This window comes from Trichosurus vulpecula, chromosome 4 (genome assembly GCF_011100635.1).
Source record: "Trichosurus vulpecula isolate mTriVul1 chromosome 4, mTriVul1.pri, whole genome shotgun sequence".
Taxonomy (NCBI): domain Eukaryota; kingdom Metazoa; phylum Chordata; class Mammalia; order Diprotodontia; family Phalangeridae; genus Trichosurus; species Trichosurus vulpecula.
The window spans coordinates 157,461,187-157,481,890 of NC_050576.1; positions in this window are offsets into that span (position 1 = coordinate 157,461,187).

Genomic DNA, 20,704 nt, shown 5'->3' on the forward strand with positions numbered 1-20,704 from the left:
ATGTTTTGTACATAGGGATTTTTTTCTTTTTACATGCATATATTTTAGGGATATATGCCCAGTAGTGGTATAGCTAGGTGAAAGGTTACGTACAGTTTAGTCACTTTTTGAGCATAGTTTCAATTTGTTTCAAAGAATAAACAACTTCACAGCTCCACTAAGTGCATTCATGTGCCTGTTTTCCCACAGTCCCTTCATGAATTCATGTGTTTTCCCTCAGGCCCTCCAGTGTTTGTCATTTTCCTAGGATGACCAGCATTGATGAAAAGGGATCAGTTTAAAAAGAAAAAAAAAGAATTTCTCAATTTTATATCTTTCATTTCCCATGCTTTGTCCATATTAGGAGACAGGAAGAAGATCATGGTCTTGAGATTGAAAAAAATGATCTCTCTTGTTCCTGAGAATTTTGGGGAAAAAAGACTAAATTTATAACTCTACCAAAGGACTGAAATGTAATTATTTGAGCTCATTTTCATGTATTAAGAACCATGGCCTGAGCAGTCAGGTATGAACTTTTGAATATGAATGTTTAAATTAAAATGGAAACAAAATTGACTTTATCCCGAATTTCATAGAGTAGTTTCTCTGGATTTATTACAGATTGTTAAATTAGAAATTAATAATTTTGAATATATTCAACAAGTCCTATTGTTTTACTCTCATGAAAATAATTGGATACAGGAATTCTCTCAAGTTCTGTTCTGATTTTTATCTCTTATGCAATGTAAATGCATTTTGTATGGATCAATTTAGAATGTAAGGACACTTTACTGCTTTGTTTTCTTTCAAAGCGCTTTTGTGTTTGAGCTGATTTATTACTAGAATGTGTTCAAACTAAACTCTCCCTCATGCTTTTTATTTTTTCCTCTCAAGTGAAAGAGGAAATGTTTTTTTTTGTAAATCAACACTTCATTTTTAGGGAGAAAACTATTAATTGACCATGAGTATCAGTATGAAAAAAATGACTTGGTTGAATTAAATTGTTTAGCAAATTGAAGCAAAGTGTATGCAGATCTAGTTGTAATTATCTAGGAGGAATGACAAGGGAAAAATATTATTTATCCAATACACAAAGAGTGTACTAAATTGCAAGAGAGATTGAATGGAAAAAGACAAACTAAAACTAATGCTGTAATTGAAACATAAAACATGAGTTGGAAACAGAAACGTTTAAGGTAAATCAATTAATAGTAGTGTACAAAAAGGAAGGTGGAGTATTATGGATATATAAAGAGAAATATAGCAACTTACAACAGAAAGAATCTGAGTTATCAGACATTTACAAGTTATTGGAATAGAAAACTGAAAATTAGAAGACAGACCTAGTCGTAGTCTTGCTGGGTCACAGGGCATAAGCTAGAAATTGTCTGGGAAAAGAAACTGTCTATGAAAAGACAATTCTTATCCAGACAGTTGGGAAGTTTTATAGTGATTTTTCAAATTTAATTTCACAGACACTTGTTTCCTTATGTAGATTCAGAAAAAGAAGTTGAAATCATGAAGAAAGCTTAGAAATGATCATTTTGAAGTTCAGAATTCCATTGGTTTGATAAATTAGATGGAGACAATTATTATCCCCAGTACAGTTGGTCTGGATTGTGGATAGTGATCTGTGGACAAGAATATCATACCTCCACAAATGCAACACTCATATTGATAAAATACTCTATATTTTAAAATGTAGCCTTCATGGAATCCCAAACTGAGAGGTTCTATACCAGGTTTCTTCACCACCAATAGTCAATACCATAGAAGCAGCATAGAATGTCAAATTGGGAAACACATGCATGTTGTTGTTGTTTTTCCAACTGTATAATTTAGAGATGCATTTAACTAATGTTATTGGTTTGGTGACAATACATTTGATTTTATGGATTTTAAAATTTTAATAATGCATGGTTGCTTTATGTTGATCAACAATCCAATAGTCACTAAGCATTCATTCAGATCTTACTATGTGCTAGGAAGCATACTAGTTATTGAGAACATAAGGCCAAAAGTGAAACAGTCTCTGCACTCAAAGAGGTAATGTTCTAATGGGAAAGACATCATGGATACATAAAAATATGCATACAATATACACAAAATGAATACAAGGTGATTATGGTAGAGAAGCCAAGAAGACTAGAAAAGACCTCACGTAGAAGTTGACCCTTCAGCTGAATCCCTGGTTTTATCAGGGATTTGAAGAGGGAATATATTCAAAATATGGAGAACAGGAAGTAAAAAAGGCAGGGAGAAAAGTTATGGTAGAGTGTCATGTGTACAGAACTGTAAAGAAGTCATCTATAAGTTCCTGACTTCACAATTTTGGAAAAAATTTATAGCTGGAGGACATGGCTAATGATTCCCTAAATGTCTACAGCGTGGCATGTAAAGTGCTTATTCTGTTTCGTTAAGCACTCAAAAGACAATGCATATTGTAGAAAGATATTCTAGATACTAGGTGTAAAACATAATAAATGTAAGGAAAAGATAGAAAATTCTTAAAGTGCACTTTCAAGTATGGTGAAGAGCATCTGGCATTAACTAATCATGATCCCGAACTGTTGACTTTAATTTCTCCTAGTCCAATAGCAGTAAGAGCTCATGCCACTATATAACTAATAAGCTAAAGAAAAGGTAGCTCAGGTGGCTGAAACATCCTGAATTTTAAGCCTGAAAGTCAAGTGAAATCTAAATGCCCCCATATACATTTTAATGAATATCAATATTTTTCTCAGTGTTCTCATTTGAAACTTGAGTATGGACATTAAAGTTCTACACTATGAATAGAAGTTTACATGGATTTTTATCCATCTACACAATTAGATTGGTGCTTGTTTATGAAAAAATGCCTAAAGATATCTGAGTCCGATTTCCTACTCCCAACCAGATCAGAAGGTGATACTTTATAGCAGTTTCATAAAGAGCTTATTTGAAACTAAATTCATTGAGATCTTCTAACAAGTGTTTTCTTGTGTAGTAATGAGTAGATCGTGCTAACTTTAAAATCATAAAAATTATGCCTTGAAGATAGTATAGTTCACCAGTACTGGAAATATATAGAATGCTATCAACATTTTATATAGGAACTATAAAGATGGAGTGTAAAAATACTCCAGGAAAGTATGAAGATACACCAAGAAGAACAATGATCAATGAGGCCAACTATAAACTCCTTCTATCCAGTACAAGATCATCTCAAAACTCTGCTGGAATCCCAAGGAAGCATGGAATGGAGGCAAACTGGGATAGATAGAAGGTAAAGTACAAAATAGTCCAGACCCAGAGAAAGATGCAGGGCCAGAGTAGCACTCAGTGAAGGGTAATCTAGAGTCATCATCTCTAGAAGGAGATAGGGCTAGAGCAGTGTCCTGACCTAGTAATCAATGCCCAACCCAGCGTCCAGGTAGCCCAGGACTGAATTGCATCAGGAGAAAAGGGAGCCAGAACCAAGACAGCCATAGAACTCAAGTTCAGGGAGGGCCTACCCACAGCTTACAGGAGTATAGGAGTAGAGTTTGACTCAAGCACAAGTCCTCAATCCAGAAACTGAGGCAAGAGATATGAAAAAAAAATGGAAGAAAATGCCAATGAAGAAATGACTTAGATTGAAAGGAGCCCAAAAAGAAAACCCAGAATAACTCCACAAGTCCACATAGAGACTCAGAGATAAGAAAATCTTGACCACATCTACTAAAGGACTACACAGAAAAAATAAAAAAATATATACAAAATAGAATAGCTAGGAAATAAAGAATAGCAAGGAGAATTTATACTTTAGAACAGATGGTGGTAAACCTTGCTCAAGAATTTAACTTTTTGAAAATTAGAATGGGGCAAAAATAAGATAATCAGTCTTTGACACAACAAGAAACATTAAAACAAAATAAAAATTGGAAAAGGAGAAGAAAATTATATATATATATATTATATATATATATATATATATATATATATATATATATATATATATTAAAAACTGACCTGGAAGCTGGTCAAGGAGGGATAATTTAGAAATCAATGAATTACCTGAAAATCATGACCCTCCCACAAAAAATTTGGATAACATAATTCAAGAACTCATAAATGAAAACTGCCCAGATATCTTAAAACTAGAAGGAAAGGTGAAAAATAGAAAGAATTACCAGCCATCTCCTAAAAGAATATCCCAAATGAAAAATCTCAGGAATATCATAGCCAAAATTCAGAACCTTCAGGTCTGCAATAGTGTAAGCAGCCGAAAGGAAAGAATTTAAGTACCAGATAACACCTATTAGGCTCATACAAAACCTGGCAGGTGCCAAGGAGAAGTGAACTTGGAATATTATATTCCAAAAGGCATAGAATAAAGACTTATAAACAAGAATAACCCACCTAGGAATAATCTATATGATGTCACCCTATACGGGGAAATGGATTTTTAATGACATGGAGGATTTCTCAGCATTCCTGTGGAAAAGCCTAGAAATGAGTGGATGTTTTGAACTGGAAATAAAAGAGACAAGAGAAACATAGAAAGGTACCCACATTTAATTACTTGGAACAGACTTTGTTGAGGATTAGTTGTTCACATGTTAATAGGGGAAGAAGAAACCAATATCCTTTCAAAATCTGAGGATCTTCAAGGGCCACTCAACATCACCTCTGCCTGGATCTTTTGAACTCTCAGCTGCAGAGTACAAAAAAAAAGACAAGTAGTGGGTAGATCACCTACTAGTGAAGGAAGAGGGTTTTCTACTCCAGAATTAAGCTCACTTGAAAGTAAAAAAGGTCCTTCCTCTTCCTGATTTCCAAAGTGTGCATGTATAGCCTTTTTTGCCTCTTGCCGGTAGGGCTTATTTGGCCCACTCTTCCTTCACCCCCAAAATTTCCCCAAACAACTCTAAGCCATGGAAAAATGAATTTTTGTACCGTGGACTAACACCTTTGTCACTTTCTCTCATTGCATTTCCCAAGATCTAAACCAAACAAGGAATTTTTTTTTTCTGTTCAATAGCCCTGAACATCATACATTAAGCAGATTGTGTTCTAGTTAACAAAGGGAAGACTTTACCCTAATAGGATAGAAATTCTGTACCTACATGCCTGATTCCTCTGGCAAGCTCACAGATAGTACTAATTATAGTATTAACTGCATGTGAAGTCAATAGATTTCAAGATTAGCCCAAACGAGGAAAAAGGTTCTGTTAAACTAATTAAAAAACTGTCTAGGCCTTGATAAGCATGGAGTGTGGGCAGTTGGTGGCATCTTCATATGTTTTACTTGTATAATTGTCCTAATATTCAAAATTATACTTGGCCATTTCTATCTCTCTTACGCATTTGATAATCATATACCACTTTTAAGCCTACTCAAAGAAGCAAGGTATGCCTCAGAGTCCTTGCCCTTTAGCAATATCACTTGTATACCATTGAGTATGTTAACTACCTCAAAATCTTAGATTGTGGAGATGGTCTTCGTTGCTGGGACAATCTCTTTTGTCCTCAAGAAGCACAAAAAGTGGGGAATGTGGAATCAGTACTCCAAGCCTGACTTGTTTCGTGATGCGTCTAGAAAGCTTGACCTTCTTGTAAAAAGCTGTAGGTAGGGTAGATATTGGTACCTTGAATGACTGTGAAAATATTGTCTTTCTCATGTAAAAATTTGCTGACCCTAGCCAGAACAAAGTAAAGCATTTGCTCAAATTTATACAACCAAATGTTCATTAAATTTGTGGGTTTTTTCTGATTATTTCAAACCCATCTACTTGACAGCTGAGCTTCAAGGATTTTGTATGCCTTCTTTCACCTCCCAACTTTATATACTTCCATCAGTTTCCTAACTTTTTACTTCCTTCTCCTAGATAACTTTGTACCACCCTCATTTCATTCTTTTATCTATTCAAAAGATTACAAAAAGTTCACCCTCACTTTAACTCAAGGATGATATTTACCAAGAATATTTGGGAATTGCTAAACAAAATATCATATATAAATGTAGTAAAATACTATTATGCTATAAGAAATTATGAAAGAGATGGTTTCAGATAAATATATGAAGGACAATGCAAAGTAAAGTGAGAAGAGACAAGAAAACAATAGAAACAACAACATTTATATTATCAGTGTTCTTAAAGCTATTATCATTACTAAGGTAATTTGAAAAAAAGATTGGGGCTGAGTTGTATATTGATGGGGTGATTCTAAAAAACAAAGTTGGGTAGGAAATGGCAAAATGGAGCACTTATTAAAATGAGGCATTAAAAGATGAACTAATACAGAGAAAATAGGTGGGGGTCGGAGGCTGGTAATGTTGGAACCTTACTCCCCTCTGGGTTGAAGAGGAAACAACATGTAGATCTGGAAGGGTGTAGAAGTCTTCTACACATGTAGAGAGGTGAAAAAACTGTAGGAAAGGGTGTAGCAGGAATTTTTAGAGGGATATGTGGATTGGGATTTGGGAGGGTGAAGGAGAACAGGGGGGACTTTTGAAGGGGTGTGTGGATTGAGATGTGGATAGGAAGATGGGGAAGGAGATGAGGAACTCTTGGAGGGGTGGATGAAGTAAGGTGGGAAGGTGGGGGGAAGAAGATAAGGTAGCAGAGATAGGATAAAAAGAGAGGCTGAGAAAGAAAATAGCAAGTAAAAAGAAGATGGAGGAAAATTCACAAATAATTGTAACTTTGGATGTGATTAGAATGTTTATGGTGGTTCTCTTTATAATGGCAAAAAACTGGAAATTTCAGGGATCCCCATAAATTGGGGAATGGCTGAACAAGGTGTGGTGTATATTTGTGATAAGATACTACTGTGATATAAGAAAGGATGAGTTCAGTGATCTTAGAAAGTCATGGAAAGATTTGCAAGAAATGATGAAGAGTGAAGTGAGCAGAACCAAGTGAATATTATATGCAGTAACAGCAATATTGTTTTAAGAACAACTTTGAGTGACTAAGTCATTTTAGTATTATAAATGCACAAATTAAAAATAAAGGACATGTAAAGAAAGACTCTACCTGCATCCAGAGGATAAATTTTATGTGCATACATGAATATATGTATAAATATATACATATGTATATATATATATTTCTAATGGTAGCCTATATATGTGTGTGCATATATGTACATGTGTGTGAATTTATATACATATGTATATATGCATATACATATATATTTGTTACTAATGGGAGCCATCGCTAGGGCGGGGGGGAGGGAAGGAAAGAAAAAAAGTGAAAAAATTTACATTATAACTTTGTTGAATATTTAGGAGTAGCAAGTTGTATATGATAGATTTGCAGTTTCATGTGCAATCATCTTTTTTATTTCCCTGTTATGGAAATGCTTGTTTTATCCCATGAATAGAAAATAAATATATTAAAATAGCAATAATTGAATAATTGAAAATTAAAACAAAACAGGGGAAAAAGTAAAAAAAACAACATTGTAAAGATAAAGAACTTTGAGTGACCTAAGAATTCTGACCCACAGAATGACCAAGCATGATTCTAGTGGACCAATGATGAACCATGCTGCTCATCTCCTGTCAAAGAAAAGATGGGCTCAAAGTATAGGATAAGACATTTGGACATGGCCAATGCTAGGATTTCTTTTGCTAGACTGCATATATGTTATGAGTTTTAGCTTGTTTTGTTTTTGTTTTAGATAGGTTGGATTGTGGGATAAAAAAAAGCTTTTGGTTAACCAGTAGAAGTTAAATTAAACTTAAAAACAAAAAGAAGGCCCTAAGATTCTGTGTCTATTTTAAACATTCTACATCCATTAAATCTATAAATAATATACTGTGACTATGGCCAAAAGTGCCCCTTTCTACGAAGACCTGTTTCCTTAGTAGTTTTCGCTTTGGAGTCGCATAGGCAACATTCACCCTGAGGGGAACCTAACATCTAACAGTAGGTGGTCAGTCATCTTTCAATCTATCTCACTGGTTCATTGTCTAAACTCCAGAATAACTAGGAGGAAATTAAAAACAGCACTTAGATATGGCTCACGTCTAGTTTCTCCCCAAAAGAGATTAACAAGTTCCCTTCCAGAAAAGAGATTCAGAATACTGTATAACTATCCAGTATAGGACAGATGTTTATTTTTTTAATAGGCAGCATTTACATGGTGCCTATTATGTGCTGGGTACTGTGCTAAGTACTGCACTAATATCATCTTATTTGGTACTCATGACTACTCTGGGAAGTAGGTACTATTTCCATCCTCAATTTACGGTTGAGAAAACTTAGGTAAGCAGAGGTTATGAGATTTGCCCAAGGTCACACAACTGAGTCCCATTTTCCTGAAGCAATGAGACCAAAATTGGTGAGAGTGACCTATGTTGAATGATGACTCTTTAGGATATTAAATGTACATACAAGGTTATGGCTTCAATATATTTATATTTCTTTCCTGTGTACTCTGATGGGCATTCAGGTACCCTGGGTCAAATCAAACTTTGGGGAATTATTTCTTATTATTAAAGATAAAATATATACACAAATGTATGAGATGGTCTTGAACTGAGATCTTCCTGAATCCAGGCTTAGCACTCTATCAACTGTAGCAGCTAGCTGTCTCTTTAACCATGGAAAATGCTTGAGACACAAGTTTGCTAAGCACACACTAAGAAATTGAGATCCATCAAACAATAATAACTAATATTTATATAGTGTTTGCTATGTGCTAGGCATTAAACTCTTGCTAAGCACACACTAAGAAATTGAGATCCATCAAACAATAATAGCTAATATTTATGTAGTGTTTGCTATGTGCTAGGTATTGAACTAAGTGCTTTACAATCATTATCTCATTTGATCCTCACAACAATCCTGGGAGGCAGATGCTATTATTACCTTCATTATGTAGATGAGGAAACTGAGGCAAACAGAGGTTAAATGAATTACCCAGGGTCACACCACTAGTAATTCTAAAGCCACATTTGGACTCAAGTTTTCCTGATTCCAGGCCTGGTGCTTTATCTACTGTTCTGCCAGCTGCCTCTTTAACCATGGAAAATGCTTGAGACACAAGATTCATAAGCACACACTAACAAAGTGAGATCCATAAAGCAGTAATATGTTACGTTTGCTATACTTGATTGGAAAGGTAAAGGCAATCTTGTCAGACTGCTGATTGAACTTGAAGAACATTTTGCATTCACCTTGGACCTGCACTATCCAAACAAGGTCAAGGTCTCTTAAAGGTGAAGACCTCTTGTGCAGCCAGCTTATAGCTTTGGCTTTCTTCAGCCCTTTCACTGCAGAATCCTCTTGGCAGCAGAATATTTCTCCTCTGAAGAACCGTCACTGAAATCACTTCTATCTGAGGGAGATGGTACCTGTCTCCAGAACTCTTGAGGTAGCCAACAAGGCTAAATAAATCCATTTCTTGTTACTGTTCTTAACTCACCTGCAGTCACTCATTATTACCTATTACCTTGTAAGCTCCTCCATTAGATTGTAAGCTCTTTGAGGGTAAGGACTGTCTTTTGTCTCTTTTTGTATCTTCAGTACGTAGCACTGTACTTGGTACATTGTAGTTACTTAATGAATAATTATTGATGGATTTTGTTTAGAGAAGGAAAATGAAGGATCAGATATGGGATTAAGATCTAGTTGCAAACTTTCCTGTGCCTGAATGGACTAATCATCATTGCTCCTAGAGATGAAGATGAAGAATCAGCTATGGAATTAAGATCTAGTTTCAAATTTCTTTGTGCCTGAACAGGCTAATCACCATTGCTCCTAGAGATGAGGAAGAAGAAGAAATTCTGTCCCTAACCACTTGCTGAAAGTCCATAGATGAAAAAGCATTAAGAAGAGAAAGCACTATTTTTGGAAGAATCTCAAAATAGACAGTCTCTAAAGAGTAAGGGATGAAGTCATTTCCATTTCACTTATAAATATCACTGAGGGAGAGATTACTCCTGACTCAGTTGCCAATCAGCTCTGACACAACCTCCTAGTCATGGGAAGCAATAAAGAGTTGCTGTGTCATAACAACAAAGGGCATATCCTTTGCAAAGGGACCAGAAAACTTGTCCCACAGAGAGACCAGACAACTTGACTAAATCTGTGGGAGAAGCAACATGTACCAAATACGTGAATTTATTATGTTCTGTCTATGTCTATATATCTTGAGGGCCATCCCCAAAATTGGACCTATATTTGTAATTTCAGAATTTGAGGTTCTTGGCCACAGGTTATAGGAGAAATAGCTCATAATCATTTAGTCAGAATTGTGCACATGAGCAATGATGCTCTCTCCAAATGGTCCAGAAAGGGTTGAATAGTTATGTCAAGATTCTGGGGGTCTGATAGCAGTACTAATACTAGTGTACTTTTTCATCATAGGCATAGTATTGGAGCCCTAATTCTGGCTTTAGTTGTAACAGAAGAAACACAAACAAGGTCTAGGTGCTATTGCAAGAATGTTTATGTATTTTGTCTTTAATGATGAGAAATAGTTCTCCAAAGTTTGATTTCACACAGGACACCTGAGTGCCTATCAGAATACACAGGAAGGGAACAAAAGCATATCAAAGACATTCCAAGGTAGCAACATATTTAATTTCCTAAAGCAGTGGTATCAGACTCAAATAGAAATGGGGCCCATGCATCATGTGAGCAATAAGACATTTTCTCTGATACTTTCCACCTCTCAAATCTCTCCAAAACAGAAATTACATGCCAAAGATAAAGCAACTTTGACTGCTTCAATGGTCTAGAACACCCAGAATAAAAAAAAAGTTAAAAACAAAATAAACAAAACACAGGAACTGATGTTCACTGACTCCAAGCTCACTCAGCACCCTTCCTCTACTTCCCAAGCTACTGACAATGATCCTGCACTAGCAGACCCATGGACCCAACATAGTTTTAAATAAAAATCCAACCCTACAACCCTCATCCTATCCCCACCGCTTTCTAGTGCCATGGAAGTTACAGCTCTGAGCTATGGAAGTTTGCTCAGACCTCAACATCCAGTTCAGCCATAGCCTTTCAGTAACAAAAGCTTGTCAGTGGCTGCAACCCAGAAGTATAAGTTCTACAAAGTGCTGAACTAGTGGTTCCAAGGAAAGCAGGCTCTGAACTGCCAGTATTAGGCCAGAGGACTAAAGAACAGAGTGAATGAGACAGGTCAACAGGACAAGATAGTATGGATGTGGGGAGCTGTGCAGCACCCAACCAAGCCTGAAGGAAACAGTCCAACATCCAGCTGGAGCCAGTTCTGACCACCCAATAGTTATTTGCAACAGAGACCTAGACTGCTGAACACTGAATTGCACAATGTGAGAGGAGGCTAAGATGCTTTTAGTGTAGCCTCCAAAGAAATCACAATCAGAGGTGGAGTGAGTCAGAAAGTGAGTAATAAGGAAAATAAGGAGGGAGGTGTGGAAGACTGAACATATCAAAGATTTTAGGAAGAAGAAATTTCAAAAATCCTTAACACAAACAGATAAATCAAAAGTAAAAGTAGTAACAACAGAAGGAAATATGGCCTCCAGATCTAGTAAGTGAGTTCAGGCATCTATGAATAAATACTGCAAAATGAAGGAAATTGATTTAATACTTGATAAGACAGAGGATTCTGTGGAATTTGAGGAAAACATGGAATGACAGCACATGGCTCCTGAGTGATTTAAAAGAGACATGAGAATTATGAGACCAAAATTTATGTCCTGCTTAGGAAAAATAATGGGCAGAATAGAAAATTTTGAATCTGCAATCTTCACTAACAAAAACAAACAAACAAACAAACAAAAAAAAGGATAACAGATTGGGAATGCAAATACACAGAACTGAAGGACAACCTAGAAGAAAAGAAGCAAAAACACCCAAGAATGTTAAAAGAAAATATATTCACTTTGCAAGCAAAACATATGGATCTCAAATATAGGATGCCTAAAGATACCCTAAAAATCATAGGTCTCCTAGAAGGATACAACAGGACAAAAATAAAGAACAAGTAATGAAGGAGATAATGGAAAAATAACTACCCAAGACTTCCAAACATAGACAATGAAATTCCAGTTGAAATGATTCGCAGATCACCTCTGGGGTTGGGGCGGGGGGCGGGGTGACGACAAGGCTGCAAACCAGCAAACTCCAAGAAACATAGTAGTTAAATTTAACAATTGAATAAAAATACAAATTCTACAAGTCATCAGGAGAAAGACTTTCAAATACAAAGGACAGAAGATTCAAATAATGCAAGACTATTCCATATCCACTAGAAAAAAGGAGAGAATGGCATTGGAGCTCAGAATACAGCCCAGGGTGACCTATTCTGCAGATCTGAGCTTAGCCATACAGAATTAAACATGGACATTGAATAATAAAGAAGAATTCAAAACACTTTTAGAAATAAAACCAAAACTGAAGAGATTATTTGCTTCTAAAACACCCCCAAACAACAGAAATGCAGGAGTGAATAAATTCAGACAGCAAGAGAGTGAAAGAGAAATATCATTAAGAGACTTCTTTTTAAATGTAAGCAAAGAGACAAGGGTGATGGCAGAAGTCTGGCAGAGGTATCAGTGAACAGGTGGACAGGAGGCATTAGGGGTAAAACCTGGCAACATCATGCCTGCAAGTGAATGATCCATTTTGTAGGATTGTAACATGAGAGGGTACATGAAAGTGGGGAAGGAATCAAAGGAGCAAAAAATGAAATTCAAAAGCTACTGAATAAGACTAAGTGAAGGAGATGGGGGTGGGGTGGGGAGGAATCTACTTGACTAACTGAGAAGAAAAAGGAGAGAGAAGAAATATGTAACCAGATAATAGTAGGAGAGAGGAACTAATAAATAAAAACCTAAAGGGAAAGGAGTAACAAATGGGAAAAGGGCATCAAGAGTGAGGGGAAGAGAGCCATTGGGAACAGAACCACTTGAAAAAAAATTAAAATAAAATAGCTAAAGGAACATAATACTGTATTTACAGTAAAATAAGGAAAAATCATGAGCTAAAGGAAATTTTAGAGACAGATGGGAAAAATGTAAACCTAATTCATAGCTTTAAATGTGAATGATTGAACAATCCAGTAAAACAAAAAAAAGAGCAACAGATTGGATAAGAAAATAAAATTGTGCAATATGTTGCTTACAAGAAAAATATTTTAAAAATAAAGACAAACACAAAATAAAACTGAGAGGATAGAAAAAATACTATGCATCAAGTCAATTCAAAGAAACAAGAATTGCCATCATGCCCTCAGAAAAATCAAAAATGTTCAAAAACTAAAAAAAAGAAAAATGAGGAAGCCATAATATGCTGAAAAGAACCATTGATAACAAACTGATATCAGTAATAAACTTACCTGCTCCAAATACTTTAGCATTGAAATTTGTAAAGGAAATTTCATTTGGGCTTCAACAAAATAATGACAGGAGAGTTCAACATCACTCTCTCAGTTTTGGAAAAGTCTAAAAGAAAGATAAATGAAAGGGAAAATACAGAACTGAATAATTTTCTCGAGAAATTAGAGTTTAAAAGACTTATGCATCTTCTAAGTTTGTAAAGAAAGAATATGCATTATTTCTCTGTACCACACAGAACTTTTCCAAAACTTGACCATGTATTAGGGCATAGAGATATTGCAAACAAATTAAAAAAGTCAGAAATGATCAGTACATTCTTTACAGAACATATTGCAATAAGAATAAAAATTGATTCAGCAGCTTCAAATAAAGTGTAGAATTTATAACAAAATTTTAAATAATGAGTGGGTCAAAGAACAAATCATAGAAATAATTAATAACTATGTAAAAGAAAATGCTAATGATGAAACAGCATACCAAAATTTCTGGGATGCAAGCTACAGCAGTCATTAGGGAGAACATCAAATCCTTACAATGATCCATTAAGAAAATAAAAAAAAAGATTAATGAACTGAATATACATTCTTAAATTGGAAAATCAATTTAAAAACCTAACATAAGAACAAAAATGAGATATTAAAAATTAGAGGGGAGATAGAATAAAAAAAACATAAAAATGATAAATAAAACCAAAAGCTGGTTCTTTGAAAAGACTAATAAAGTTGATAAACCCTTAGCTAACCTGATTTTTAAAAGAGAGCAGAAAATTAAATCAATAAAATATCAAATAGGCCAGATGAAATCACAGCAAAATCAGAAGAAATAAAAAGAATATTTAGAACATATTGTGCACAGTTATATCCTAACAAAATTAAGAAAATAAAAGAAATAGAATGCCTTCAAAAATATAAAATACCCAAACTGTCAGAAGACCAGATAGAGATCTTAAATAACCTGATCTTTAGAAAAAGAAATAGATTTAGCTGTGAAGGATGCTGTATTCTGCTATTAGAATATAAGCTCTTTGAGAGTGCGTACCTGGTTTGTTTGGTTAACCTCGTGATGAATTATGAGAAAATCTCACCTAATATAGCAGTGAGGGACCTAATATTGACCTTTAGGAGAGCACTTCTAGCACACCAATGGGAGAAAGGAATCTGGGCCTCTACCTTATTTATTTGACTGGGACCTCCTTGAGGACAGCCACTATTTTTCTGTTTGCTTTTTTTTGCTTTTGTATTCCCAGGGTTCAGCACAATATATGGCACATAATAGATGCTTAATAAATGTTTGTTGATTGGCTGGCAGGGTATGAAAAGCTTTCAGTGTCAAACAGGATTTAAATTTGAAAATAATTGGGAACCACTAGCACACAGCACAGTCAATTCCTGTCATCAAGGAGCTTACAATGTAATAGAAGAGGCAACATTTAAACAAATATATACAGAGCAAGGTATATACACAATAATTAGGAAGTGATTAACAGAAGGAAGACAGTAGAATTAAGAGGGACTGAGAAAGGCTTCCCATAAAAGTCAGGATTTTAAATGGGACTTAAAGGAAGCCAGGGAAGTCAATAGGTGGAGTTGGGGAAGAAAAGCATTACAGGCATGGGCGAACCAGGGAATATTTTGTGATCACTATGAAAAAAAAACAATTATTGAGGAAATACAGGAGAGTATAGAACACAACCCTGTGGTACACCCATACATGGTGTAGTGGGGATGGCATTGCTGTTGAACCTATAGTTAAGATCAAGAAGGATTGGTGTGACAGGCAAGAAGAACACCTTAAAAGAACAATATCAAGAGAATGTATCTAAAAAGTGGTGGTGGTCAGCAGTGTAGATGCTATAGAAATGTCACAAAGGATGAGGACAATGAAAAGGCTATTTGAGTTAGAAAAAGAGATTATTGGTCACCTTGTAAAGAACAGCTTATGATATTTGTGGATAGAGAAGCCAAATTAAAGGGAGCCGAGAAATAAGGGGAAAGTGAGAAAGTCAAGGCAAAGAGTATAAACAGCTTTTTCTAGGAGTTTGGAAATGAACAAAAACAGAGGTGTATGATGATGCTTTGAATGTGTGATAGGTTTAAGTAAAGATATTTTAATGATATAAGAAATCTGAGAATGTTTGAGGCAGTAGGGAATGAGTCAGTGCCTAAGGAAAATTTAAAAATTAGAAAGGTTAGGATATGTGTGTATATGTGTGTATATGTATGTATATGCATATATATGTATGTAAATATACATATACTATATGTGTATATATATAAATATATATATACACATATAGATAAATAAATAGATGTAGAAAGAGAGACAGACTGTAAGCCTCACCCATTCTTTCCTACTCAAGTGAGCCATTTATGAAAGAAAGGAAAGAAGGAAGGAAGGAAGAAGGGAAGGAAGGAGGGAAGGAAGGAGGGAAGGAAGGAGGGTAGGAAGGAGGGAAGGAAGGAGGGTAGGAAGGAGGGAAGGAAGGAAGTAAGGAAGGAAGGAAGGAAGGAAGGAAGGATTTATTAAGTACTTAAAAATAATTCAACAAAGTCAATAAACACATCAATTTGTTGGAAAGTATACACAACATTCCATACCTGTAGATTACTACCTATACAAAGAAGGGTGGGAGGCTCATTTTCTCACTTATTCTCCAGAGCCAGTCTTCTTGGTCATTATAATTACATGGCATTCTATTCAGGGAACCAGCAAAAAATCTTTGCTCAGTTTGGATATCCTATTTTATTCCCTCAGAATTTTAGCTCTGAAGTCCAGCCCTATATGAAAAATTCTTTAGAATGAAGAACACTGTCCTCCCATTTATCTAATACTCTCCAGCTTAGTCTTTTCTTTGATTTTTTTTCTTACTAGGGCAGATGCTTGGGTCCTTTCACCATAGACCTTGCCCTAATTCATAGTGAGCACTCTATATGTCCTATTTTTTTTATCTCTGAAGACTGAATTATAAGGCAGTTAGTAATTATTTGCCTGATAGGTACACAACAGTTCTGGAATTTGAGGTTTCCAAGTTTCCAAACCCTAAGTATTTTCTGTTCTTTTTTTCTAGATGAGTAGGGGGCAACACCAGTGGCAAGCTAAACCTGAGGTAGTCATTGTCTCTACTCCCTGCTCAGCCCCATTCCTGATACATATGTGCACATATATATATATATATATATATATATATATATATATATATATATATATATATATATATATATAGAGAGAGAGAGAGAGAGAGAGAGAGAGAGAGAGAGAGAGAGAGAGAGAGAAAGAGAGAGAGAGGCTCTCTCCTCTGACACAGGCATGGGACATTGATCTCCACCCATCAGGAACAAGTCCATACCAATAGGCTTTAGAATTGGGGCAACACATATGTAGGTACATTTATCCTCACAGCTTTAAAGGGGATTTCAGACACACTTACTGAAACAAAGGATTTGTGAGTTAAGAACAGACTTGAAGTGATTGCCTGTGAAAGCAGGAAGTGATACTATTACTGCAGGTCATAGTAAAGATGGAGAGTTAGTTTGGGAAAGGTAAGGTACAGAAAGAGGTGAAAAGAATAGGCAGTTATGGTCAAACAAGAGAATTTCATAGTGATGGATTATCTAAATGGAACTGAAATCCAGAGTACTACCATCACTATACAGGGCTGGTGGTGGAATAAAAATGTAGATCAAAGTTATGGTGGAAAAGTAAGAGTATTTGAGAAAACATCAACATGTAAAATGAAGTCATTAAGCATAATGGTAGGGTTTGAGGTGAAGAGGATTATGGTGAAACACTAGAGAAAGGAGAGAGAATGACTTGAGAGCCAATAGATAAAAGGTACTTGGTTATAGATAAGATATATGGATGGAGGTAACCTCAAAGGAGACTTTTTTGAATTGTAGGAGAGGTAGCTGCTAGACATACTTGAAAGCACCTTTGTACATATTTGAGTTTGAAGTGATAGACAAATATCCAAATGGAGATGTCCTGTAGGCACATGGAAATACAGAGAAGTTAGGAACTTGTAAATTATATTTTGCTAAACATTGACAGGATAGTTGAAACCACGAGAGTGGTTAGTTAAAAGTTAGTTAAAAGACTGAGCTTAAAAGGAGTGAAAGAGCAAAAACAAAGTTGACTGAGATGTCATAAATTATGGAGTGGAAAGAGGAAGGGGATCTAGTGAAGGTGACATCATCATCATCACCTTCATCCTCAATACCATCATCAATCATCAAGCCCAACTTGCTTATTTAAACAGGAGGATACTGAGCCCTAGAAAATTGAAATGATTTGCCTTCTGTCACATGGCTAGTAAGGATTCTAGTCTAGACTCAGGCCCAAATAGATCCAAGGCTCCAGCTACATTCTTCATTATAACACAAACTTGTCAACATGGAATTAAAAGATGAATAAATAGAAAAGGACTGTCTGTAGAGCAGGGGAAGGAGAAAGAGTAGTGTCATGGAAGGCAAGAGATGAGAAAGTTGAAAGGACTAGATTATCTACAGTTTTAGTTTCCATAATGAGGATGAAGACTAATAAAATATTGAATTGAAGAAATAGGTTGTTGGGAATCTTTAAGAGAGCAAATACAGTGAAATGAAGAGGTAAAATCATAAACTATAATAATTTGAAGGGATATTCAGGATCATTTGGTCCAATTTGTCACCGAATGCAGGAATCTCCTATATAGTAATCTGACGAATTCCATCCAGCCTCTCCTTGAATACTTTTGATGACCAAAAGCTTGCTATTTTAAAAACTAGCCTATTTCCAATTTTTTAAAAAAAACCCTCTGATTGATAGTTTTTGCTTATGTTGAGTCAAAATCTTCTTTTAATTTGTGCTAGTTGCTCATGACTCTGTCCTGTGGAGCAACGCAGAATAAACCCAATAACCCTGTCTCATATTATGAGCATCCAAATACTGAATACAATGAGCATATACTCCACTAAGTCTTCTCTCCAGAATGAACTTTGTCTTTTTCCCTTAAACTTAAGTCACATTTCTAGTTATTAGAGAAGTTGCTAAAGGAATTTTCCTTGCTGGTAGTTTCTGAAGGTCAGAGCTTAACGTTCTATAAGATCATCGGTCTCTTTATGGTACTACTAATATGCTCTAACAGTAGCCATTCACATAAATTTCTGAAGGGGCCAAACCATGACATTAAGATACCAGAACTGTCAAAATGGGTTTACGATTTAGGAATAAAGGCTGATACCATAAGCAATTTGGGAGAGCAAGGAATAGTTTACCTGTCAGATCTGTGGGAAAGGGAAGAATTCATGACCCAGCAAGAGATAGAGAGCATTACAAAATGCAAAGTGCATAATTTTGATTATGTTAAATTGAAAAGTTTTTGTACAAACAAAGCCAATTCAACAAAGATTAGGCAGGAAGCAGGAAATTGGGAGAAAACCTTTCCAATCAATGTCTCTGATAAAGCCTCATATCTAAAACATACAGGGAACTGAACCAAATTTATAGGAATACAAGTCATTCCCCAATTGAGAAATTTTCAAAGGATATGAACAGGCAGTTTTCAGAGGAAGAAATTAAAGGTATCTCTAGGCATATGAAAAAAATGTTCTAAATCACTATTGATTAGAGAAATGCAAATCAAAACAACTCTTAGGTACCACATCTCTCCTGTCAGATTGGCTAACATGATAGAACAGGAAAATGATAAATGCTGGAGAGGATGTGGGAAAATTGGAACATTGTTACATTGCTGGTGGAGTTGTGAATTGATCCAGCCATTCTGGAGAGCAATTTGGATCTATGCCCAAAGAGCTATAAAAATGTGCATATCCTTTGACCCAGCAATACCACTTCTAGGGCTGTATCCCAAAGAGATCACACAATGGTAAAAGGGACCCATATGTACAAAAATATTTATAGCAGCTCTTTTTGTGGTAGCAAAGAATTGGAAATCAAGGGGATGCCCATCAATTGGGGAATGGCCAAACAAGTTGTGGTATATGAATGCAATGGAATACTATTGTGCAATAAGACATGGGGAAGATACTGACTTCATAATAACCTGGAAAGAACTACATGATCTGATGCTGAGTGAGAAGAGCAGAACCAGGAGAAAATTGTACACAACCACAGACATATTGATTCTGTGATGACTAAGTTTGATAGACTTGGCTCTTCTCAGCAATACAAGGTTCAAAGACAGCTCCAATGGACTCATGATGGAAAGAGCTATCTACATCCAGAGAAAGAACTATGGAGTGTGAATGTGATTTGAGGCAAACTATCTGCTCTCTCTTTTTTCTGTCTCTTCTTTTTTTGGTTTTGTTTCTTCTTTCTCATGATTCACTCCATTGATCATGGCTCTTCTTTACAACTTGACTATTGTGTAAATATGTTTAATGCAAAGGTATATGTAGAACATATATTGGATTCCATGCCATCTTGGGGGGAGGGGGGGAAAGGAGGGGGGAAGAAAATTTGGAACTTAAAAACTTGTGGAACTGAGTGTTGTAAACTAAAACTAAAAAAATCTAAAAAAAAGCTCAATATAGCCATGCCTCAGAGATATTGTGGCTTCAGTTCCAGACCACCACCACCACCACCACAATAAAGTTAATATTGCAATAAAACAAGTCACATGAATATTTTGTTTTCCCAGGGCAGGTAAAAGTTGTTTATACTATATATTGTAGTGTATTAAGTGTGCAATAGTATTGTCTTAAAAAATGTACATACCTTAATTAAAAATACTTTATTGCCAAAAAATGCTAAAAAAAAAAAAAAAGATACCAGGGCTACAGAGTTTGTTTCTGGCCACACTGATCTCCCAGGCCAGCTTTTGTGGATATAGAATGGTCATGAAATGGGATTCCCTTTAGTATCCATCACAGGCCATGAACTCCATGGCCTTCTCTTCCAAGTGGAACTTCTCTTCATCTCTGGGTTCTTTTATTGTGAATATAATTTGGGCAATAGCACACAGGTCCAAGAACCTCCTCTGGTGCCCAAGCTAAGTAGTATCCTGAGTAATCAATGGTCAATCCAAAGCCTTTTCATTGCTGTTATAAATGAAGTGGGCAATTCTTGGGAGTTCCAGTATAGGAGCAAATGCTTTCCAGCTGTATTCCTGAAACAATTGAGGCAGATGTGGGAAAAGGAATACTCATGGACTCACTGTCCTAACTGGACTTCTTTACCTCCAACTTCTCACCATATTATGGGAAACAAATTTTATTAGTGTGTGATCTAAGGAAATTCCTGTCTTACCTGTAACTGCTTTGCTTTCTTATGTTATTTCTGAAGTAACCTGAAAAAAATTGAAAACTCCTACAAGTATTGGACTCAAGGAATTCTGGATTTCTCTATTTGATTCAATTTAATAAGAATTTATTGAATGCCAACTATGTAACCATCAGTACTCTTGCAGGCTCCAAA